Source organism: Rhinopithecus bieti, unplaced genomic scaffold (genome assembly GCF_001698545.2).
Source record: "Rhinopithecus bieti isolate Rb0 unplaced genomic scaffold, ASM169854v2 scaffold_40270, whole genome shotgun sequence".
Lineage (NCBI taxonomy): Eukaryota > Metazoa > Chordata > Mammalia > Primates > Cercopithecidae > Rhinopithecus > Rhinopithecus bieti.
In genome coordinates, this window is record NW_016816828.1 from 88260 (window position 1) to 100401 (window position 12142).

At 34.8% G+C, this 12142-nt stretch overlaps 1 long non-coding RNA gene across 1 annotated transcript; it reads left to right on the forward strand.

Moving 5' to 3' along the window:
- Positions 1 to 1545: 1545 nt before the first annotated feature.
- On the forward strand, positions 1546 to 11742 carry LOC108517408 (uncharacterized). Its single transcript, XR_001882090.1, has 4 exons — positions 1546 to 1597; positions 3571 to 3657; positions 8853 to 8856; positions 9903 to 11742. It is a non-coding gene; the product is annotated as an uncharacterized LOC108517408 (long non-coding RNA).
- Positions 11743 to 12142: the final 400 nt, after the last annotated feature.

The following is a 12142-nucleotide window of genomic DNA, read 5'->3' on the forward strand; positions in this document are numbered from 1 at the left end:
TGGATGTTTAGAAAGCAAATGAAACATTTTAAGTGGCAATTAAAGTTAATAAATGTGGTGACAATAATTCGCAACCAAACTGAAGTGACAGCAACATGAAAAGCCACAAAAAAATTTAAACATATACAGCAATGATGAAAATATCAGCATTGCAACCTGAACAAAGGTAAGAACAAGATGTTAACAAATTTCTATGCTTCCCAATTCTAAAGATATTAAACATTAAAAAACTATATCCTAGAATCACTGAAGCGTTATATACTGAAAAGAATTTCCATGATCAATTTTTAAAATAAAATGTGAATTAATCAATATTATCTAGTTAATTTGCTGCAAAATTCCTCATATCCTTTGATATGTTAATTCACATTGTGAAGCTGCAAGAGAGGAATTTATTTTGTTGAGCTTCACAAATTTGCTTGTCTAGGGATTTCTGTTTTCTTTCTTTTATACATTTTTTCTTTTTTTGAGCAATCAAATAACTAGTATTTAAGGAATATACTAGTTTTTAGTCTCTGTTGTTCCTAGGAAAAAAATACCATTTATTCATTTCCTGTGTCTCCTCAAGCCATATAAACTCTTAAGATATTAGTAGTGGTAAATACTAAGAGCAAATGATTGAAAAGGAGCCCCTTTCTAAGTGTTTTATTTTTTTCACCTGGAGAATGCTTACCGATTCTTAGAGATAACCCTCCTCTAATTTTAAAATCATTTAAAAAACCTTCTCCTGAGAGGAGCTTTAAATTGTGATCATGCAAAGATAACGAAATATACTGTTTATTTAGTAATGGGTGATCCAGAAATGCTTTTCAATCTACTAGAAACATAATAGAGTTTGAATACTTGTGGTTGAAGGAGATAAATTAAAGAGAAGTAAATTTACATTTGTGTGCAAGATATTAGTATGTATTTCCTGTTCAGAGAATATTGGTTTAATTGATATAAATTTATTTTACTGAAGAAACAGAGCTTACTAAATGCCATTACAAAAAAATCAAATGGAATATTTTAATTATTGTCACAAAAAGATGGAAAGCTCTTTCCCAAAGCACCTGAACAAAGTAGGAGTGTAATATCACCAACATCTTAACGGAGACAGCTAAGAGCCATGAGATATATGCCTCAGAGGGGACATGATATGCTCAAATATCCCAGGCAAGCAGAAGACTTAGGAATTACAGAAGACATAGAATAAATAGTGGTATGGTGACCTTAGTAAGATACTATGCCTTTATGGTTCCTTACTGGACAACAGTGAGGATTTTCCTTGTAATATAAGATTTTGTTTTTGTTTCTTAATTATGCTGTTTTGACTCAGTATTGGGGCCAGTTAGTGCCCATTCTACAACGGCTTCTTAAGTCCACGCCACCAACTACTTTCCTTATTGGGTTCTCAACTCCAGGCAACTATGCCCTCGCCCTATTTGCCCCAGGGCCAGGTTCCAGACAACTTAATTTCTTAAATTATCAAATTAGCCAATCCACAGGGAGCCCAGAAAACCTAGCTAACCATAGCCTGATGGCCATGCATGAGCACAACTCCCTAGGTTGCAATCCTTGTGTGACCCTTCCTGGAACCCTTCTCTCATTCAGAGCTGTAAGTGGCAATAAAAACCTTGTCTTTCATCTATCGAGTTTTGATGTTTGTATTCTGCCATCAAAAGACTCTTAAAATCTTATAAAGCCTTCCCCACTGTCTAGTCAAAGAGGTGGGCTCCAAAACAAATATTTGTGAAGATAACGTGACTGATGGAAAGCCAGGCCATTCACTTCCAATGCATTATTATTATTATTCAATGGATTTGCTGATCAGTCTTCTCTAGGGATTTGAGCAAGTGGAAAAAAAAAATTCTAAAAACTATGACAAGGTAGAAGAAAAAACAATAAATCAGTTGATAGTTTCATGGTTTAGTCAGGCAAAAGGTGTGTTTCCTATAGTTGATAGTTTCAAGCTTTGGTCAGGTAAGAGGTGTGCTTCCTATAGTTTAAGTGGAAAATTAGCTAGATATAATTAACATTATGGTTCCCTACCAGAATTTGAAAGAACAGTTTCTGAATGGGAAACTCCAGCAGGAAAAGGCTTGCATAGACCACAGAGAAAGGTGCTGAGTAGGAAATTGGTCAGTTCATGAATTTTTCATGTCAAGGAATCAGGCAACAGGAGGGACACTGTATTCTGCTCCACAGAATCATATATATATTTTTTTGACCAGAAAGCAAAGACAGTACTAAAGCATCATTAATTAAGAAAATGATTGTTTGTATATTTCTTTGGTATGGGTTAAATTGTATATTCAGGAAAATACGTGTTGCAGTTCTAATACCCATTACTTCTGGATGTGTGTGACTTTATTTGTAAATGAGGTCACTGTAGGTGTAATTAGTTAAGATGAGACCATATGGGAGGAGGATGAGTCTTTAATCCAATATAACTAATGTCCTTATAAGGAGACATGGAGATTCTGGGAGAATACCACATGATGGTGTAACCTGAGAGTGGAGTGATGCCTCTAAAAGTTAAGAAAACAACAACGAACGCTAGTTGTCACCCAAAACTAGAAGAGAGACAAGGAACAGATCCTCCTTCACAGCCCTCAGAAGGAACCAATTCTGCCAACACCTTCGTCTAAGACATCTAACTTCCAAAATAGCTAGCAAGAGTGAATTTGAGATGGGAAGAGTTCCCTTAGCCCTTCGCAGAGCATGTGATGGAGGTGTGGCTCCCCTCTTAGGTGGCCCACTGCTCAAACCCCTGGCGGGAAGCATGCAGACAGGCAGGTCTAGGGAGTGTTTTGGGGCTCAGGCCCCATGGTAGTGTTTAGAGTTGACTGTTTACAGCTCCTGAAGCCCCAGTAGGCCTGTGTTACAGTGTGCACTCTCAGTTTTGCCATCTGCAGGCAGCTTGTGTTAATCAGATCAATTACACCCTCTGCCTTATCGCAAGGATAAAGGGCTTTCTATATCCTGGGTTCTTGCTCTAGCTTACCACGAAAATCAGATCACATGTGGGCTTGGAGGATGGGTACAAGGTTTTACTGAGTAATGGAAGTAGCTCTCAGTGAGATGGATGGGGAGGTCAGCAGGGGAATGGAGTGGAAAGATGATCTTCCCCTGGAGTCAGGCCACCCAGTGGCCAGCTCTCCTCTGACTGCCCCCAACGGAATTCCATGTCGGCTTGCCATCCGATGGCCTGCCAGCGTCTGCTGGTGTCTGTCAGTGGGCCCTTTTGCTCCTCTGCTTCTCTTGACGTCCAATCGCTTGTGCCTGCCCACTAGGGTCTCAGGGGTTTTGTGGGCACAGGATGTGGGGTGTGGCAGGCCAGAGTGATCCTGGAAAATGCAACATTTGGGCATGAAAGAGGAGTGCTTCTCCTCACCTAGGTCCTTGGGCACAGGCCCAAGGGTGGAGCCCCTTCCAAGGACCCTGCGCTTCTCTACCCAGCACTTCTTTGCCCCACTCCCATATCAAATTTGGGTTGTTTTAAGCTACACTGCTTGTGGTACTTTGTTAAGGCAACCATAGGAAATCAATATATTCTCCAATTTTTTCATTCCCCACTCTTAACTCTAGAGTAGTTACAGGAAGAAGAGAGAAGGAAGAGGAGGAGTAAAAACAGGTATGAAGGCTTCTGAGCCTCCAGGTACTGGAAGCAGAGAGGTAAGGTTCGACCATATAGATAATGGAGGTTTTAAGTTGCAATGATTGATCTAGAAATTGTCTACTTTATATTTTACAACCTTAAGTTAATTTTCATTGCAAACTGTCTGTTTTAATGAGATAAACTTCAAATAGCATTAATAGGTTTAAAAAGGAATTAAGCAGATATTTGTTGGCAGCTATTGGAGAAAAATAAATGTTGTTCACATATGCACCCCAACAAGTTCTGACTGCTCAATAAACCTGTCACACAGACTAGACCGAGAATAAATGGATCTAAGTTGGCATTCTGTTCAGCCTAAGTTCAGCCACCTTGAAACTACCCTTAGCACATGCCCCAATTACCGATAAAGAAACAAACAAAAAACCTCATGCTTCTTTAATAATTCATAAGATTTACATTATATATGTTGGAGATTTATATCCTACAATATTCAGGAAAATAAAATAAAATAATTTCACCTCTGGCTTATAGTCACCTCACCTCTCTTTTCCCTTTCCCTTTTAAGGCAAATTTCTTCACCTTTCTCTATTGTACTAAGCAAATACACCATGCATATTCTATTCAGCAAAATTGAAATTCTTTTAGTTGAACTTAAATTCCTTTAAAAGAAGCTCAGCAGCCATCTACTTATAATTAACTATGCTTCTCAAGTCAGGTACCAAATTTCTCAACCAAACACATAGGTCTCTTGGAAGATTTTAGTCTTTCATAAGCAAAACAAAATGTGGTTTTTTGTCCAATTATGTAAGTTGTGTTTAGAAAATTTTCATATATACATGCTGAAAGAATATTCTCATATATATGCTCATGTATGCATACTCATATATATAATGTATTAAGAACATCCTCATATATATGCTGAAAGAATACAGAATATAAATATGTAAATATGTTTTTCATGTTTAGCATGAAACATATAATATATTATTATATGTGTTACTTATTTAACATATTATACATTATATATAACATAAGAAGTGTATTATATATCTTATATTATATATGTTAATATATTATTAGGTATTATATATGCTACATATATAATTTATTACATATAATATACATATATTGCATATACTCTATAGTAATGCATTATATATGTAACATATGTAGCACATTATTATACTATATATGATGTTGAGTATGTATGTTGTTATATATTTTATTGTATATACTACATGTACAAATTACAGGATAGTATGTTAGTTGTTATTGGAGATAAATGCAAATAAGACAGCATAAAACATTGTAACTATAGGAGAAAATATATAATTCCCATAATTATAAATGTAACTGAAGACAGAATGTTGTGCTAAGTTTGTGAGTGCTAATTAATAGCGTTATTTTCAACTCCACGTACTTAACCAACTGAGAAACTTACTCTGGAGTCCGTTAGAAAATCAAATATCACTTGTTTCTTTTTCTTGTTTTCCTGATAAGGCTAAATTAGAGGATGGAATGAAAATGGGCCAGCTGCTTTCTCTACCAACTCACCTCACTCCATTTCTAAATCTTAAGATCTTTTGGACTGCCAAGCTGAAATTCCCTGGGAAAAATATTTCCCACCACATCCAATTCAGAAGAAACCGATAAATAAAATCTACCTAGGAGCAAATGGGACTTCAAGTCTATGCAATGGAAAATTATAAAACAGTGAACAGATCTCCATTCCTTATTGCAATCATATAGTCTTCTAGTCTAGGGCCATGCACCAAAACCATTTTAGATTTAACTCCTGACTTGTTGTCTTCGAGCCGATATATTCAAGGGGCAAAAATTCTTAGTTCCACTAAGAATGGCTAAGATGTAATAAATATTCAATAAATACTGACTGGGGATTGTGCACCAAAGATAAAGACTTATTTATAGAGACTCAATTGAAAAGGCTAGAATTTGAACTTGCACTTCAAAATTTCCAGAAGGCCTCTCCAGAGCCACAGAATCAGCAAGAGAAGAAGATTCTCACCATCCTCAGGACAGTCAAGAACAATAAAATGTAGAACTTTGAAATTCAGAGATTAAGCTGTAAGGCTAACCTACACAGAGAACGAACATGAGCAAACATATGAGCAGGGCAATCTGGTACTCCCGGCACTTAAGTTTAGGATATAAATTGAGACAAGTGTAAGAAAGTAGGACAAATGACTTTTTAGTGTAATTTGAATATTATCAGATGAGAAATTTTAATTTAAGATAATTCCATTTGTGTATTAAACTGTTTAAAATAGTTTAATAATCAATTTTGCTACTATTATTAAACATTTTAATTATTCTTTTAACAATAATTTGAATATATACTTATAGTATTACTTAACTATTTTTCTAGGCAGGTTAACTTAGTTCAGTTATCCATTATTTAGAAACAGAAGTAAAAGTTAATATTCAAATCTTCCATTTCAACCAATACCACATTATTTTACCCACATATTTTTAAGATCTCTTCTTCATCCCCAAGAAGAGGTCATGAACTACGTATTCATATCCTTCCCAACATGGTTCAGGTCAGAGTTTGCCAATGAAAGGCACTAATGCAGGATTAGGAAGGTAGAAAACAATGGATAAGCCATTATTTTTCAGAGGTAGTTGTGATCAGACACAAGTTTCCTGGAGAGCTGTGGAGATCCACCCATGTTATCATTGCCCAATTTCTCCCTGAACATTTAGAAAGCTTCTACATAGAACCTACAGAATGGGAGAGAATATTTGCAAACTATGTACATAACAAAGGTCTAATACCTAGACTCTATAAGGAATTTAAACAAATTAACAAGCAAAAAACAAACAGTCCCATTAAAAAGTAAGCAAAGGTCATGGACAGAGATTTTTCAAAAGAAGACATAGACATGCCAAACAAGTAAATTTTTTAAAAAATGCTCAACATCACTGATTGTTAAGAGACATGCAAAGCAAAACCACAATGAGATACTATCTTACACCAATCAGAATGGCTATGATTAAAAGGTCAAAAAATAAATGCTGGCAAGGTTGTGGAGAAAAGAGAATGCTTGCACACAGCTGGTGGAAATGTAAATTAGTTCAGCCATTGTGGAAAGCAATTTAGAGATTTCTCAAAGAACCCAGAGGCAGAAATATTCAACCCAGCAATCTGATTATTGGGTATAAACCCAAAGAAATATAAATCAGTCTACCATAAAGATGCATGGATATGCATGTTCATTGCAGCACTATTCACAATAGCAAAGATATGGAAACAGCCTAAATGCCTGTCAATGATAGACTGAATAAAGAAAATGTGGTACATATACATCATGGAAGACTACGCAGCCATAAAAACTAATGAGATCTTATCTTTTGCAGCAACATGGATGAAGTTGAAGGCCATTATTCTAAACAAACTAAAACAGGAACAGAAAATGAAATACCAAATGTTTTTATTTGTAAATGGCAGCTAAACTTTGAATGCATATGGACACAATGAATGGAACAATAGACACCAAGGTCTACTTGAGGGTCAGGGGGTGGAAGGAGTTAGAGGATCAATATACTACCTATCAAGTACTATGTTTATTACCTGGGTGACAAAAGTATCTGTACACCAAACCCCTGTGACACACAATTTATTTATATGACAAACCTACACATTAACCCCTGAACCTGAAATAAAAGTTTTTTTTTTTTTTTTTTTTAACAAAGAACTGAGGCAGTTTTTCGGAGTTGTTGGTAACAAACTCTTGGTTGGATGTAATGGTGAACTTTCTGACTTTGATTCTCCAGTCTTCCAATATTTTTCTAATCTCAAAGTCCATTAAATTCCATTCCTGCTCAAAACTGACAGGTCATATTATAGTGTAAGAAATGAACAAGAACTGCGTTCTGGTTGCAGCTCAGCCTGGCCTCCTGACCTGGGCTGCCTACGCGGGCTGCACAACTACGCCTTGACAGGCCAGAGCGAACCAACACTGGTAGTGGCTGGAATCTGGGACTGCCTGCCCCGTGGGCTCTGGAGGCTGAGGTAAGTGCCCCGACATTGTACATGGGCTGGCTCAGTTCTCAGTATACTAGATCGCAGACGCAATAGGAATGGGTAATACACGCAAATGGTATTGGAAGCGTGGGAATTGAAGGTTTGTACGGAACGTTTGTGAGTGTTTATATAGTACTGGCCTGAGATTGAGACAAAATAACAATAAAGGATTTTGGAGCATTGGAAAGTGAAGGCTGGCTACTCGAACTCTGTTCTTCTCCTTCAGGAGAAGCACGCAAAATTAAAGAAGCCTTGCAGATAAATCCAGGCCTTGTCAAGCAAATCTTGGTTATGATAGGTTGAGCTGATCAAGGTGAACACGGAGTAAAGCCTGTACAACCATGGACTTAATGAAGGAAGAACATATATAAGAAATACTGAACAACTAAGGAGTAAAAATGGAGCCTTAAAACTATTCTGATGAAATAATGAAAAAAAAAAAGAAATAAACTAGATTATAAGATATGAAGTAATTATTAAGTTGATGTTTTAGGGTTACATAACGCCATCCTCTGTAACAAAATAACAAAAAAATTTATGATGGATAGACTACTCTCACTTACTTTTCTTTAGATAATTTCTTTATTAATATGCATTTCAAACCTTTAACAAGTATGCATTTTTAAAACTACATTCTCTCTTTTCTTAATAACAGTCAGCTATTGAAAACTCAAAAATCTACCAAGTTGACCTTTCTGTTAAATTCACTTGATATAATGAAAAACCATGCATTGTAAAATAAAGTATAGAATCAAACTTAATGTGATTAGCATATGATAAAATGATGATTAATATAATAAGTCTTCAAAGCTTTCCCTAAAACTTTTGATACATCAAATAATATTTTAGCTCTTATCCTTGCTTGATTAGCATACATCCTAATTCACGATAATCAACTTACACTGTGTAAAGCATCTTCAGAATGTTCTACAACAATTAGTGATTTTATATTTGAACAGTACCATATTCCACCTACTTATCTATTTGCCTAAAATTAAATAATCGGTCCTCTTTTGCAAGTATGCAAATGATTCTCAGAATGTAAATTGGGAATATTTCTTAAATTACATTTTTTAACTTGGTTTTCCCATTAGAGTTAAGGCAAACTCTTCATCCTACTTTTTTAGTTTCACTCTTTATTTCTCTCTTTCTTTCCCTCTCTCTCTTACTCTATTATTTTTGTCAAAACATTGACTAACATCAGAGATAGGTTTGTAATTATCAACTATGGAAATGTAGAATGATATTATCTGCATTTAACAATATTATTGTTTACTCTCTGGCTCTGATTCCAAGTAGTATGCTTATACAAATACCAAAGGTTTGCTGTGAGTGTTTACTTACTCACATGCCTATATAGTATAAGGTCTATATTTAGCAGTTCATCCTATATTAAAGTAAAATTTTACCAATAACAATCACATAAATGGTTAACTGCTACTTTCTCTAATAAAGCAATCTTTATTTGCCCTACACATTAACCCCTGAACCTACCAGGAGTTCTACCACCTAGAAGACATAAGACTTGAGCACATGAACTAAGTTACTGAGTATTCAGCATAGTAACGAGACAATGATTAATGCTCAGAATAAGAGGATACATTTATAACCATCAGTTCTTCAACTGCTCTTTGAATGTTTTTATATTTCTTTGTTGTGTTTACAGGACAAATAAATATTTAGTACTATAAATGAGATAGCAGCAAGCCATATGTATTGCTCCTGCTCACTGAAGCTAGAGTACATTTTGAAGTATAGATATAACCATGTCACTTATTGTCCTAAAATTCTTAATTGACTCTCTTTCTTCAAGATGAATTTAAACCATCTTATTAAGGGCTTCTGACTTGATGCTTTGTCTTCCTCCCCTGCTTCATCTCTTTACTCTTTTCAGTAAAATATATCTACTGGCTTGACTTCCTAGGTGAAGGCAGTAGAATTCATTCAAACTAGTTTAAACAGAAAAGGAAGTTGCTTTCTTTTGCAAAAGGCCCTCTAATATGCAAAACGGTAGTAGAAAACAGTGGGAAAAAAAAGTAAACCACCATTTTTTTCCGCTTAGTGTTCACAAAAAATAACTAAAATGGATCAGAGATCTCAATAAAAAAACTAAAACTAAAACTCTGAAACTTCATGAGAAAAATATGAGAAAATCTTTGCAAATGCTTTAGATACAACACAAAAGTAGAAACAGTGAAAGCGTATTATTGATACTTGACATCTACAAATGTTAAAATGAACAAATTTCTTTTTTAGGTCAATGATACAAAATGGAAAAACCAGAAACAGACTGGAAGAAAACATTTGCAAAATATGTATCTGGAAAAGGATGTGAATCCCAAATATATAATTCATTTTTAAACTCAGTTGTAAGATAATCAACCTATTAAAAGAAATGTGCAAAATGTGAGCAGCATTTTACCAAATATGTTGGTGTGTGTGTGTGATACATAAGCATGTGGAAAAATACTCAACATTATTAATCATCTGAAAAATACAAACTAAACCCTAAGAATACATCATCACATGGTTGTTAACATAGCTAAAATTACAAAGTTTGTTAATATCTAGAGTTGTTGAAAGTGTGGATCAACTGGACCTCTCATTCATTGTTGGTGGGAATATAAAATGCAACACTCTATTGGGAAATAAATAGTTCGGCAGTTTCCTATTAAGTTAAATATACACTTATAAACAGCCAGTGATTCAACTCCCAGATATTTACCCAGGAGATATGAAAAATATCCATACAGAGCTTATATCCACACGAAACTTACATTCCCCACAATGGAAAAAAAAATCTTTGCTTTAGATCTAGTTATACAGAAAGATCTACTTATACAGAAAGTCTGTATAAAAATGCTTTAACTTAAAGCTTGATTGGCAGGAAGAAGCAAGCCATGCCGAAGCTAGGAAAAACAAACACTAAACGAGTAGCTGGCACAAAAGCTCTAAGACGGAAACAAATGTGGCTAGGAAGAAAGCTAATATTTCTTTAGAAGAATTAATTAAGATGGTTATGGCAGGCAGTGAAATTTTCAAGAAATAGGGAAGCCATACCAAAGAAAATTCTAAAGCCCAGTTGTAGAATTAAAAATCAATCATCAGTATTTTCCAACAACGGTGTAACTAAAAATATTATAAGTAACAAACAACAGTATTCTGACTTTACAAATATCCAAATTGTGTGTTTATATTATAATTCCTTCTCTATGTATACAATGTAAGACCTCCCTGTATCTTAAGAGGCAATGATGTTAATATCAATATGGTCAGAAATAACTTGACTGGTATATAATTAATTGTCCAATCTAGTTGGGCCTGGTGGTTTACACCTGAAATCCCAGCACTTCGGGAAGCCGAGGCAGGTAGATTACTTGAGCCCAGCAGTTCAAGACCAGTCTAAGCAACATGGCAAAACTCCGTTTCTACAAAAAATACAAAAATTAGCCTAGTTGGGCATGGTGGTGCGTGCTTGTAATTCCAGCTACTCAGGAGATTGAGGTGGAAAAATCAACTGAGCCCAGGAAGTTGAAGCTGTAGTGAGTCATGATTGCTCTACTGTACTTCACCTTGAACGACAGGGTGAGAACCTGTCTCAAAAAAAAAAAAAAAGTTCATTCTAATACTATTCTATTTTGCTCTTTGGGGTATATTTTATGTTTCATAGTTTATTATTTTTCCCTCCAGGAGTTCAATGGTTTTCTCCTTGACCTAAGGTCAATCCACTTTTACCATATTCTTATCATCTAGTGCAGAGAATCTCCCTTTTTGTTAAAGCACTCTAATTGTTGCTTTTCATTTGTTTCAGAATGATTGTTTTCTATATGCCTGCTGCAATGAATATCTTTTCCTGTGGCTTATTTTCCCCGAACTCACGGATTAGAGTTTCTCTTCTATATTCTTTGTTTGCAGTTTTCTTCCTTATTTGCTATAATTCACCTTCAATTAACTTGTTTGGCTAAAGTATGTGAAAACAAAACCTTTGGAATTCTTGCACATGCAAAAATACTTCTACTATGCTCTCACATATGTTTGTATAATATGTATAATTGTTTATTATACATATTGATTAAAGATTTAAAATTGCTTTCTATAAGAAACTTGATTCACTGTCCCCGAGTTTCCTATTTGTCTTATGAAAATTCATGCTCTTGATGCTAATATAGTTTTGGCAGATTACATCACATTTCTGGTTAAATTAAGTCAAAGACAGTTATTAACAAAGAATCTTAAAGTGTGAATAATGAAGAAATTTTCTCTGATCAGAAAAAACTATATTATCTCATTCTAAAAGTTATTGGCTGTTACTTAATCTGACTCAATTTTCCAAAATAAACCCTAATAAACAAACATTATTCTGTGTTCAAACTAAAGCAATTCATATAGTTTTCCCTAAAACAATAAAAGTGAGACAAAGTCTTTTGTAAAATATAGTTCTGACCAAGTCAGTAAAAGTAAACATATCCTGAATTCCCATCTTCTTAAAACTGGAT